The sequence below is a fragment of the Mesoplodon densirostris genome, chromosome 2 (assembly GCF_025265405.1).
Source record: "Mesoplodon densirostris isolate mMesDen1 chromosome 2, mMesDen1 primary haplotype, whole genome shotgun sequence".
Lineage (NCBI taxonomy): Eukaryota > Metazoa > Chordata > Mammalia > Artiodactyla > Ziphiidae > Mesoplodon > Mesoplodon densirostris.
This window is the reverse complement of record NC_082662.1, coordinates 157,149,668-157,163,786: the sequence shown is the minus strand read 5'-3', so window position 1 is coordinate 157,163,786 and position 14,119 is coordinate 157,149,668.

Sequence of the window (14,119 nt, the reverse complement as noted above, 5' to 3'; positions counted from 1 at the left end):
ATAAATAACACAGTATGAAAAAAAGTAATATTTCTGTCCAAATAGTGGTGTGCTGGATAATAAAATCTCTTGAAATCCATAAGGCTGAGAATGGTGTTAACTGGGCAGCCAGTGAAGCTGCCTTAAGCCAACCAGCAGCCCCCTTATCTCACTCACAGGGGTGACTTCAGTCCATGTCAACATAATGTCCTCCACAAAGACCAAGATAGTACTCCAAGGACAAAGAATCAAGGCTCCTTGATGTTATTCTTCAATCATTCACTTTGACAATGGGGCACATCCAAAGATCTCCAGGCTGGAGCTGGTCTAAACATGTAAACTGAGAACAGTCAACTAAAGCCTCTCAGATACCAATCCTGTAGGCTTCGCAGCAGTCCACTCATGGCTCCAACCAAGAGGCTCTTCTGTGTTCTTTGGAAAACCATGAGGAAACCAAGAATCACAGATACTCCCTTGAGTCTCCATGACTGCCTTCAAGACCGAGTTCTGTCTCGGCTCTAATAAGGAATGATGCAGCTGTTGATACACTTGGAGCTCAAGTGGGAAGTGAACACTCTCAAAGGCAACTCTAACCATGTCGATCCCATGCTTAAATCAATCCATGGTTTCCCATTGCTTTTTGGACAAGCTACAGTCTCCTTAGCATGATGTCCTTCACTTACAAGGCCCTATGTGAACTGGTTTCTCTCCAAATCTCCTAACTCAGCCCCGATATACTCACATCAAATTTTGGAACTGTAGTGAATTAATGACAGTTCTTCAGACACATCAAGGCTTCGTGTTTTTGCACCGGTTGTTCACTCTGAGAATCCCTTTAACCTGATGAACACTTATTGAATATTTATGACTCAGCTCTGGAGTTACCTCCACTCTGAAGCCTTCCCTAATCCCACCTTGAGTCACCCCTGCCAAATCTGATGTCATCATCTCCTCTGTGTGTTCTGACGGTCTCTATGCATCCCTGTATATCAGCACTCACACCTTATGCCATTGTTTTGTCCATTTCTCCTGCTACACTATGAACAGCTCAAGGACCAGGGCTTGCCTTTCATTCTGTTTCCCTCCAGGGCAGTCACCATGATGAGCTCTTATGCCAGGCTCAAATTGAATGGAATCCATAGATCAAGGAAGAAAGTTAAATCAGATGATGAAGAGTGACTACTTGGTAGGTTCAGAAAGAACTCAACCTCTCTAATAAATCACGGTTTTGAAAAATCTAGGCACCAGAGACTCAACTCTATCAGTCAAGTGTATCCTCTCCAGGCAGGTGTCTCTATTTTAACAACATCTAAAGAGTTTTTTAACTTGGGAATTTATTAAGGATTTTTTTAAGGATTTATTGAGACAATGGATCTTAATGGCCCTCTCCTGTGCATCCTCCCTGAAGAATCAGTGATGAACTCTAGGCAGGAAGCAGCCCTGGGCCTGCCTGGGCCCTCTCCTGCAGGCCCCACATGGTTTTGCCTTTATGGCTTGCTTGGGGCTGAAGTGTAGTTTGAGTCTTGTCTTAAGCATTTGGCCGGAGAATAATCTTTTAAGAACTGACTTCAGTTCATTTCTAGGAAGGTGCCGCCCTTCTCAGCTCTGCAAAATGCTGGCTATGCCTCTTTAACCCTCCAGCATCAAATCCCCATCCTGAGCTCTGTGTCTGTGGTCTCTCTGACCATCAAAGTCCCTGGGAAGTCTCTATATTCTTCTGAGCAAGGGTGGTTTTCAAGTTTGTTTGGTAGAAAGTCTTTTCCTGCTTGGATTCAAAATTATTTGGACCATATTTGCAAAATTCCATGTCATTTCCTGTGTAATACCAGTAAACTTCCCCTGGGCAGGCAATTTGAGACTTCACATTAGTTGAATTAGTTGATGCTGGACTAAGGCCAAAAAAGTCCTGTATGGGGCCAGTTGACACTCACTACCACACAAGCCAGATACTTGCAAGGGGAGGAAGTAGCCTACTAGGGGAGAAGGTTGGGGCTCCATGCATGGAAAGATAAGGGAAGTAAGGAAATAGAGGGATACTATGTGAAGATTTCCAGCTGGGCTTTGCCTAATACAGGCCGAGTTCACAAGCAGAAACAAAGGAGCTGTTTTCACAGGAATATTTGTGATACTCCAGACACAGCAGTGCCACACTAGAGCACAGAAGACAAGGTATGACACTGATGTACTTTGTTAGCATGGTAATGTCAGAAGAGTTTGCAGACAAGAGCATCAAAAGACAGCACCCAAGTCAGGAAGGTACCAGCCCCAGGATACCCTCCCTCAAGTGCCCTGGGAGTAAAAGACACCACCAGGAGCCCGGACCAAGAGAACATGCGATGCCCATCCTTGATCATTGATGAGACACCCCCTGGGAATGCCCAGGAATACCTGGATGGGGGATGAGGGTGGGTGAGACTACAAAGAAGCTGAGATCTTGCAAATGTAGGTGGGGGCTCAAGTCGTACGCATGCAAATTAGCATTCGTAAACCAGGGGAAAAAACTGACATTATTGTTAAGGCATTATTCATCATGTGCAAAATTATCAAAATCTCCTAGAACCATTTCTGGCATAAAATCAGTACTCAGTAAGTGTTATTATGTTTGAGGTTGAAGAGGGATCATGGAACATGAGACCAGGTCTGATATGCAGGAAGTACACACCAGAACGGCTCTGTACCAAGTGCTTATGACCCGTGTCCGCTCTGCATGTTGCCTGTGCGGTTTGAATCATTGTTTTGAATGCTGTCCCTGGATGAGACCACTGAGAAGTCTCAGATGACCCTGCCCTCTCCTCTGGTGATTGACAAAGCAGTTCTGGACTGGCTCAAAAGCCTGCAGATTCAGCGACCTTCCCTGAAAGAAAGGACTGGAAGCCCTTGCCTCACTGGTCCTCTTGTCCCCACCTCCACCTGCCCTCCCCATCCACACCAGAACCAGGTACATCCCAAAGTTCTCATCACTCCTCTCTCATGGAGAGACTCAACATCTTTGTCTTGGGAAGAGCGCAGCTCACCTTTTGTAGCGTTTTGTAAGCTTTGCCCTTACTGTGGGTGCTGGCCCATCTGAAGAGCAGGGAAGGGTGTTTTACAGCTCAGTTGCTGGGAAGCACAGATGTTGCAGGCTGTGCTGTGGCGAGGTGGTAAAGGCTGCAAGGAAGGTCTGGGAGCATTAATTATCTTCCCTCAGCTGTTCATTAGCCTGCAGATGCCTCATCTTGCCATCTTCAGAACTGACAGCCACATGATTCCAAAGCAAAGCAAAGCAAACCAGAAGATTAGAGGGAGGAAGGGAAGAACCACCTGAAGTTTACACTGGAAAATAACACACAGAACAGCTTGAGATGCCCCATCTCGGCTTCCTGGAGGACGAGATGATCACCTAGGGTGATCACCAGAGATGTAGCCTGGGGCTCAGTCTCCATGAGTGAAGCCATGAATCCCAACACAGGCTGCAAGTGAAACTCTTCATCCAGGTGCTGGAAGACCAGCCAGGCAGGATGGAAACAAAGCCTTCTCCTTTTCAAATTTTGGTTTTCAAGTGTCGATGAAAGATGTTGATTGCACAAGCCTTGTAAACTCAAATGTTGAGCCAATTCAGAATAGAGGCCCAATTCTCATCCATGATCTGAAGAGGAGCATTTCAGACCTCAGGATATTTAACCTGATGAGATGTCACCCAAGCTCCATTTCATTTTACGCCACACAAGGAAAGTACAAATGATAGCCTCAAACACTGATAAAGCAAGATCAAACCAACACCCATGAGCTTTAGCCTGCCCATCCCATCACCAACACCTGGTTCTAAGATGGCACAGTTACAGCAATACCTTCATTCTCCACATATGGTGGTGGTCTCTTCGATCCTAGGCCCTCTTCCCAGAGCAAGTGCCTTTTTTGCTTCAAAGTTGGCTTCAAACTGCCGTCCCTTCATGAAACCTTGAGGTCATAGTAGAAAGCTGAATACCTCTTCTAACACAGTGCCATACGCCCTTGTTGCTCATGTGAGCCACTCAAAAAGGAACCAAAAAGAGACTCTGGTCTGGGATGCAGATTGAGTCTCCATCTGCCCAAACCAGGGAACCATAAAGTGGAGCAAGTACTAACCTCCCTGTCCTAGGCTTGCAGGCAACTACAGCAAGAGGGGGTCTCAGCCCAAGGATGTGGGTGAATGAAGCCGTTCGCTAGCGTTTATGGAGGGTAGGATATGGCCCAACCTCTCAGGTCTCCTGCTGGCTCCCCTCGTCACATGTGTTGGAGATTGTCACCCTGGAGACTGCCTACCCAGGTCACACGTGTTGGTGCCCCCTGGGGGCAATAAGCAGGGTCTGTCCCACCCTGCCTTCTCTCCCTCCTGCAGGCCCATCGGGCTGACCCTCCTCGCACTGAGACTGTCCCATCACAGACTACCACCTGGGTTTCCACTTGCCACATCCTACCCACAGAACACCAGTCAAGGACAGGATTTCACTGCTGTTTCTTTGGTTGTGACCTTGGTTGTGGTCTTGGGTTAAGTGCCACCACATCCCTGGGATGACACAAGACATAACAGAACCCAGGATGAGGGGAAATTCCAGATGCCATCTTGTCTATCCGACCACCCCAGACCCAGCGTGTCACCTGAGAGAATTGATCTTTATGTTACCAGTTTCTAGGCCAAGAGCCTCATTCTTTCTTCAGTCATCAAGTCAGCATTGGCCTTCTCTAAAAAAGTCCTTCCTCATCTCTAACCCAAACTCTATTGAAGCTTTGAGTTGCTTCTCCCAGCTGTGCACACCTGTCTCTGCTAAGATTCAATGACCTCATTCACATTTAGCCAATATGCGTTAAAGGCTGCTCTCCGACAAATAAGTAATCATCAAAGGCAGGGATCTAAAGGCTACCTCCACCCCAGGGCCAGTCACTTGACCACTTTCCTGGTCCCACATCCCTCATCAAACAGAGCAGAGCTGGGTTTTTTCGAAAGCAAGCGTTAATTTCTCTCCGATGCCTCTCCTTCATCCCCCAAGTGGTAAGTCAGAGCTATCCATGTTTAAGTGATTTTCTGCTTTTGTCAGTGATTCCACTTTGGGCATTTTGCTATTTTTATATTATTTATATGGGTGTGATCCTTTTGTGATGATTATCTGTGATTAATCCTCTCAGCTATGGGAAAATCAGTGTAACGGCTTGTACCACATCTAACAAGAGTTTGTGGCTGCATAGCCTTTTTGTGTTAAGCAGCTTTGCAAGGTTGCTTTAATTGACAAGAGAAAAAAAAAGAGGATATGTAATTAAAAAGGTGTTTATTATTTATTTTTTAATTTATAATTTATAGAAATTATGTATATAGGAGGCAGATAATAAGGCATGCTTTCAGCAGGATTTAATGAAACCAGGTGGCACATCAGCAGAGCCCTAGTGCCCTCCAGCGAAGGGCTTCGGAAGCTCATCTCCCTGGTTCTAAGCTGCCAACAGGCTGAGGTCACCCCCCACCCAGTCAGAGGCAAGAGAAATGCAGTGGTTGTGATAGTCCCAGGAATTTGATCACAGCCTGGATCTCAAACTCCTGTTAAAGACAAGAGCCACATCTAAATCACCACACCCCATTTCTGACAATATGGGACAGGCAGAAGCCAATCCCCACCCCACCCCCAAGGAGTGGTTTTCTCCCCAGACACTGACAGGGAAGCACCACTCAGTCCTCAGGTTTAAAGGGTTAAAGGGGAGATTTACAAGACTATCTTTCTTTCTCTGAAACATCAGGCAGTTCCTATGTACACATTTCTCTCCACTAAGACCTAATTTTCCACCATTTCCCTTGATTTGCAGCTCCCTTTTCCCCATTTCCTTGATTTAATGCCCAATTATTTTTTTGTCCCATTGCCAGTAAAACAAAATCTTTCATAACTGCTTCTGTGAGGTTTTTGGATACTCTTTTAAACACATGACTTACATACCTTCTACTGCAAGATTTAGAGAAGTCGAGTGAACACCTAGCTAGGAGTTCTGCATTTTTCTCAACCAGCTGACCTAAGCTTGACATTTAAAATCACCATGCCATACTTTAACTAATTCCTTGTGTGCCCTCTCTCGTCTTCCACTCAGCATCCTTGTGTCAGCTGAGAGCAAGGATGTTGGGACCCCATTCCTCCCACTTCTCTGACCTCCTTTCCCTCCTCTGGACATGAAAGGACATAAGTGGACAGAGAACTAGCTGGGAGGTCAGGAGATTAGCATTGAGTTCCACACCTGCTGCCAACTGACTGTGCAGCCTCGGCTGGCTCAGCTCACTGATTTGGTCTTCAGTTACCTCCCGTATAGAACAAGAGGTTTGACTCAAATGACTTCTCATTTTCTTATAGCTCTAAAAAACCCTAGATTCCCTCTGTGTCCTAGAAACAGAAATTAAACCTCCAGACTTATGGGTCTGGTTTTGGTTTTGAGGAGTGAGAAAATAAAACATCAAGAGGCAAGTCTTCTCTACTGTTAAAATCCTTCTTCCCTACATAAGCCTCTTTTGGTCTAATTTTCACATGCACAGATATAAGGACAGTAGGACAGAAAGGAATCTTACAGAAGTTGTCTCTGATTTGTTTAACACTCCCACTTCTTTTCCTGTTCACCCTGTTTTCCGGCTTACTGTTTTCTTCTCAATAAAATAAAAGTTAAAGCAACTTTGTTCTGAGAAGTATGTGTGAACTTCATGAAAGCTGTAAAAACACTGGAGATGCTTTGGGGTATCCAAAAACCATTATTGCCAGACCCATTCTGGAAATGTTATACGATGTGACCATGCATCTCCAGGCCTGCTAATAAGAAGGGGCCGCTTATTATTCAGAGCAAAACTCCCCCAAGTCAGCCCACGAGTTCTGTCACATTGGACATCAGGCACCTATTTGATTTCCACCACCCAGAGAGGCCACAGCTAGCCCCAGCCAGGTCCCCCGCCAAGGGTCCAGGGCTGGTGTCGAGTTCAAGAGAGGGCACGTCCTACTAAAGACAAGATCTAGAGGGACAACAAAAACAAAGCCCCAGAAAAGATGGGATTCAGACCCAAGTTCAGAGACCACAGGGACAAGAGGCAAGGAAACCAGAAGTTCAGAACTGGGTAGAGAATGCCTGGAGAGAAATTAGATTGGACTATGTATGAAGGGATTCCCACGACCACCAGGACAAGAGGGAAACCTGGCCAAGTTACCAGGCCCAGGCTAGGAAGGGGTCAGATTGTATTGCACATCAGTCAGATTAACCCTTGCTGGAGAGCCTGATATATACTTTTTTCCAATGGGGACAAACAAGCTGTCAATTGCCTGGGGATTCCAAGGTGATTGCTGCAAACCATGATGGTATTTGCTCCTTGGGGACAGAGAAGGATGGACTCAAGAAGATTCTGGAAAGATGGTGGTTTGATTACACTATGTCCCCCCACACACACACTTCCATCTCCATCTTATGTCTATTTCCTGAGCAAAGGAGCTACTGGAGCCTGGAGGCACCAGGATGAATACGGGGGAAGCCTCAGGGACTCTGTAAGAGAACTGGTGAGACTTTCTCCACCGTGGGGACTGCTGAAAGTCTGGAGGCCCAGCTTCAGAGTGTCCAGGTCAGAACTGCAGATGCTAGTAGAGTTTGAGGTGCATGGATGCCACACACACACTCTCACTCACACACACACACACACACCCCAGCTGGGGAAGGTCTACATCTGTCCCAGGTGAGGCTTCTGTTCTCCTTGCCCCCAAGGACAGGTGAGCTAAGTAAGTCCTCCCTGCTTTTGGGTCTGAAGGGCCCAAGGAGACCAGGAAGAAAAGAGTATCCTCCTAGAGTTCAGCTGTGACACTGGTCCTCAGGGGTGAAGACCCTTTGGCCTCTCTCCAGAATACTTCCACCTAATGTTCTCCAACAACCACGCCTGAGCCTCAGGAAGAGGCAAAGAGAACTAGTAATACATCCAGCAGCCAAAGAAGGTGTGATCACGTTGAACAGCACAGGCCTGCCCTGTAGGAGCTTATACTCTAGGAGGAAATAAGAATCACAGCAAGTTATTCATTTCCATCAATTCCAAAACTAACCTATCATGAAAAATCGCCCTCTTTTATAAAGAGCAAGTAGAGTAGCTTCCAACCCCTTCTACAATCAGGAAATGGGCATTTCCCTCTTCTTCCATATTTCCTGAAGAAATTTTTTAAGTTAATGAAATAAAGGGATAGGGCCAAGGAAGACTTCCTCTCTTGCGGTTCCTAATTTTTTACTACGTCAGACGTAACTCTGATTCAAAGGAGCTGCTCTCATAAAAACAACAGAAATTTATAGAGCCAAATGAACATAGCTGATGGTGTTTTAAAGGGCTAATAAATAACACCTCTTTCTTCATCACCTGGAGATTAAAACCAAATGAGAGTCCTATAGATAGAATTCAAAATATTGCTAATGTTATTGATCATGAGATTTTAGATCTGTGGCCAAGAGGGCTTGCTAATACTTTATCTCCAAGTTAATCAGACCCACCCCATGTGGACCCCTCCAGGGCATTCCTCTCACTTCAGGGCCAAGAGATCTGCAGGCTGGCAGGTCTTGAAAGTAGAGCCCAGAAGGGGCTGAGCCCCCCATGCCCAGTACTGCTCCCTAACTCACTGGTCCTTCTTCCTAAGTCACCATCAGACTCAGTTACCCTTTGCTCCCTGGGAGGAGTAGGGGAGGCAGGGATCAGCCAGTAGTGCTACTCTAGAGGATAGAGTAGCACAGGCACATGAGGTTAGGCAAAGACACCTCCTGTGCCCCAACCCAATAGCCATCTCCTTCAAAGTGGACCCCTGGGACAGAGTCTTTTTATTGATGCTACAACTGTGAGAACATTTTTAAGTTCCTCTCTAAGAATCCTATTCAGAGCCTGTAGTTATTCTTTCAATACCTTCAGTTATAGGCAAGTTTCATATCCGAAGTTTAGACAGTCAAAAGTCATTGGAGTAAAGCAGGTAGAAACCTTTTGGGTCAATATGAGGGTGACACGGTGGAGAGATGAATGTGGTTTTCTTGTGTGACATATAAACTGATCCTGAAGTTTGATCAATGTTTTTACACAACGGCAGCACCCTGGGTATGAGGGTACGGTTCCTGTGGTGATACTTTCTGAAACTAAAAATTGGATCCCATGATCTGACAAAGACTTTTAAAGCCACTTCCATGTATAAGAAGCTATCTTGCAAACATAACTTAGGTGCCAAAATATTGTACTTTCTGACATATGTCAATTTTTTATGAACAGACCCAGATGAAATTTTGATGAAAACCTTTGCATCACCAATTCTAAGCACACGAATGGTATGTGTAAAGTACTTACAAGTTGATAACTTTGAAGAGGATAGTCTTCATTTCACAAAATTCTGCTATATTTATGTTAAAAAATCACACTCACTGTCTTACAGTAAAACCTCAAATGTGAACAATGGTGGAAGGGTTCATACTGACCCTTACCAGGAAGCCCAAGCAGCTGAACCAGCTCAGCTGTTAATCGGAGAGAGGATTGAGCTGAAAATGAATAAACCATTTTTAACTGTACTTTAGTCTTAGAAGAGGGATTAATCATGTTTTCTATCACATTTACATTTTCCATTGCTTCGCAATTCATTTTGTGAGACAGCCTCTTCTACAAGGCTGGAAACAGGTAATGGGTTTCAAAAGGTGGATAGAAGAAGGTGAGGCATTAAAAGGCAATTAGAAGTTAGAAACACAAGAGCCCCATCTGAAAAACCCTGGTGGTGAGAGAGCTTGCCCCTTCCAGGGGATCAGAGGAAGACAGGGAAAGGAATGAGTGTTGGGGAAAGTGGGCAGGGCACAGTCTGAGATGATCAGAAAGAAATAAGGGGTCTTCCTTCCACCTCCTCATAGGGAGGGTAAGACAGGGAGAAGGGGTAAGGGAAGAAAGGCAGTGGGAAGCCCAAAGAAATGACACCTCTGTCATACAGCCCTCAAGAAATCGTAAGAAATACGGGACTTACTCGTATCAGAGAATAGTGACATTTAGGAAATAGCTCCCAGCGCAGCCAGGCCTAGTAGTCCCATCTGCATTGCGCGGGACTGGAGCACAGAGGCCCCCAGGGCCACGTTAAGGTACCAAACTGCTCTTCTGTGGCATCTGGGAGGACTTCCATCAGAACTTCAGACTGTTCGCCCCTCTGCTCGGAAGATATTTTCACTGCCTACCGGGAGGTGGGAACAGCTGGGCTGTTAAAGTCAACAGGCTCCCACTTCCACACTGAGCAGATTGTGTCATAATTGGAAATGTGAAATTCGCCTTCCTCTGCGTAGACTTCTAAGGCAGGGAGAGGCCTGTCTGCGTTTCCTCCAGACCCCAGGAAGGGCCAGTCTCAGACCTGAGTAAACACTCCAGCCTTGTTGGCGAGGAGAGGGGGCCACGACACCTGCCAAGTCCCTATAACAAGCATGGGCTCAGCAGCCCTATTTTGTTTTGTTTTTTGGTGGCGGGAGTGTATAGGAGACAGGAGGAGGCAGGGGAGGCTAGGACGAAAACAGGCCTTATTAGCCATACAGTCTTGCACCTGAAGGGTCCTCACGGATCCCCCAACTTGTCTATGAAAATCTGGTCCTTCAGCTCAAATCCTGCCTGTTCCCTGAGGCATCCTGGCCACCTTGAGATACCCTCCCTTCTCTGAGGTTGAACTTCCATAAACCTGCAAGTGGACACTCCCTGGAACCCAGAGGGGTCTTCCATGGGACCAAGCCCTCTTTCCCGAAGCTGCTTTTCCTTCCTTTTCCCTCAGTCCTTGTCTCTTTTAACTCCTTCCTGAAGTCCCACTCTTTCCTTACTCTACCCCCACCCAATCAGAGCCCACCCCCCTCCCCGTGCTCACGTAGCCCCAAGTCCTCCTGGGCAGCTCATCAATTGCTCTGGCTCTGTTCTCTGTCATGAGTCAAAGATGGGTCTACTCTGTCCCCAGTTTCTGCTGCTGAGCATGTGTTTGGGGGCTCTGGGTCCATGTGGGGGAGGAAGGTCTTCAGGGTCCACCATTCCAGTCTGCAGTTTGCTCTTTCCCCAAATATGTATCTAAACATACCAGACACATCTCAAACTGCAAGGTTTCGTTTCCTGCCAAAACCCATCACCAGTGCTACATATTTTTCCTGTTAATGTAATTTTGAACTAATTACTCTTCCAAATGCCTTAGTCCCCTCCCAAACTTCCTGCACAGTGAAAGATACTGTGTCCAGTTTCTCCTCTTCAATTTCTGGGTTTCTCTCTGGCTTGTTTCGGGGGTGGAGTGTGGGTCAAGGTGAAGAGACTAAGATAACTCTCCTACCACCCAAAGAAGTTGGATTTTTTTCTCCCCAATTAGAATGCAAATTCCTTTTTGCCCCACAAGATCTAGCATAGCACTAGGCACACTGAGTTGCTTCAGAGTGAGCTAAGCAGCAGAGCTGAGACTCCAACCCAGTGCCTTCCTCTGTTCCGTCCTGTGCCTTCCTCTGTTCCATTGTTCCATGGCTGGGCTGACCAGAAGGCCCTCTAGGAAAAAATTAAAATACTATTGGGTCTGCGGGTCAGAGGGCAGGTGTGTTCAGAGCCAGCGGAGCTCCCCTACCCCCAGTCCTGCTGTGCATGGTCTCTTAGCAAGGGTCCAGACCCTCAGGTGCAGAGGTGGGTTCCACAGTCATTTAACATCTGTGGCAATGTTATCAACCACCCTTTCCTAGCCTTTGCTAAGGAGTTTGACCCCCAGACAAAACCCAGCCTGTGGCCAGAGAGAGAAGGTGAGGAGGCCAGTCCAGGAACCCTACTCCCCCATTATAACTTGGCTGAGAGTAAGAACAGGAAGCATTAACAATTTATATTCTTTTTACACAGAATCAGTCCAACTGGCCAGACTGAGATCTGATCCCAGGTCCGTAGACAGAGGCTTTCATGCATTTTTTTTTTTAGCATTGCAACCCCTTTTTCCAGTGAAATCTTACACAGAACCACCAAATAGAAAAGCAGTAAAAGTGGTAGAAGAGAGAGAGGGGTCCCAGAGCCCCAACTACCTGGTTCTCTGCCTTTGTCCTTTTCCCAACTCAATCTCCCCCCACCTACCCCGCCCCCGGGGCACCCTAGGGAGGAACAGTCTGAGAACCATGGCAGCAAAGCAGTCAGGCAGCTGTGGAGGCAGGGGGTGAGGGACGGGCAGAAAAGTTGAACAGCAAACCTCTTCTGCACAAGGACCCTTGAAGTGAGCTACTTTTGTTTTTAGAGAGTAAATAATGGGCCTAGGGATCAGAATGAAGCCTGACACAGGACTTGTCATCATTTCTAGCATTCATAGTCTTTAAACATTCAAACAGCAAGATTTTGAAGGGTTTTTGACTTTTCTCTTCTTTTTTTTTTTTTTATCCGTATGTCAACAACTACTGCTTTTGCTGAGTGAAGAGCCTGGCCTTGCCTATCCTGATGAAAAACAAAAGAGGTGAAGTGAGAGAGAAGATGAGTTTAAAAAACAAAAAGAGAGAGTGTAAAGGATGAGGATTCTTAAGTGTCCTGAAGAAGAGACCCAGGACAGAGAGAGGGAGATGGAGGTGGAGGGACTTGAAGAGTTACAGCCCTAAAGCCCCTCGTGTGTTGAAGCTTGGTCGTGTCATTCATTTCATAGATAAGTCAGCTGAGGCCCCGAGAGTAAATGGAGTTTTAGGCTAGATCGTAAAGCCAAGTTAAAAAAATGATAATATTAATGAAAACTGGAGCTCACCATTTCTGATGCCTGCTTTTCACATGGGGAATTTTTTTAAGAGGGAAAGGCAGTTCTCCCAGACTAAGGAAGAGACCCACAGCCCTGAATCAGTTCTGTCAGCAAGCATTTACTGAGCCCCTACTGTGTGTCATTCTTTGCCCTGGGTGCTGGGGAATAGAGATGAACGGGACACAGCCCCTGCCCTCAAGGACCCCACACACAGGCCAGTGGGTGAGGCAGACAGATCATAACAACTGCAACACAACCTAATAAGTGTCATGACTGTGCTGTGTGGATGTTGCTGTGGAGGTGGCATCAGGACCAGATCCACAATTTATGGACCTCAATGCAAAATAAAAATGCAGGGTCCCTTATTTTAAAACTCTTTAGAATTCTAAGATGGTGACAGCAGAGCATTAAACCAAATGCAGGGGCCTTCTGAGCATGGGGCCCTGTGTGACTGCACAGGTGACACGTCCATGAAGCCAGCCCTGGGTGTCAGGTACCACTTCACAGAGGAAGCCAAGTCTGAAAAGACAAAGAAGTCACCAGCAGATAGACTGGAACATTTTCTAGAATATTCCAGAAAAAGATAACAGCAGATCTAAAGGCACAGAGACATAGAAGCACACACTGTATTTGAGAAACTGCCACAAGTTCCAGTAGGCCAGGTATGAGAACTGGGGGAGTAACAAGAAAGGAGGCTGGCAAGGGAGCAGACCCCAACATCACGGTTCTTTTAAACCTACTTGGCAGTTTTCTTGTGGGTATTGTTAAGTCATTGAAGCTGCCCAGGAATATGCTTTAACGGGTAATTTAGGAAAAAAAAAACCCACTTGGGCAGCAGGAGGAGTGTGGATTGGAGGAGAGTAAGCCTGGAGCTGCCCCCAAGTTGGGAGGTCAGTGCAGTAATCCAGGCAGGAACCCAAGAGGAAACATCCAGAGGGCATCCAAATATTGAAGAAAGAGTTCCTAGCTGGGGATAGAGATTTTGGGCTCATGCACAGGGGGTATTGAATTCTTAAGTGCGGATGCAGTTACCTGGAGAGAGAATAAAAGTGGGCCCCCAAAACAAAGATGCAGGTGGAGGAAAGAGACTTCAAAGGAGAGGTGTTGGAGGTACAAGGATAATCAACAGAGCAAATCACATTATTCAAGAGACAAAAGAGTTTCAGGGAGGAGGGAGTGGCCAACTTGAAAAGTAATCCAAGAGTAAGGTAAGGGCTATAGTGGCCAAGGGAACTGAGACAAAGGGTGTAATGTCCAAAGATGGGGACGTAGTCAGTGGTTGTTTCCAGGGCAACGGCAGTCTAGAAGAGCATGCGGATGATGGAAGGCTCTGGATCTGCATCTCCATCTGCCCCGTGGCCAGTCCACTGCCCCATCCCAGGTCCTTCAGGGGCTGCAGCAGCCTGGTTTTCCCTAGAGCTGGAGCAGAGAAG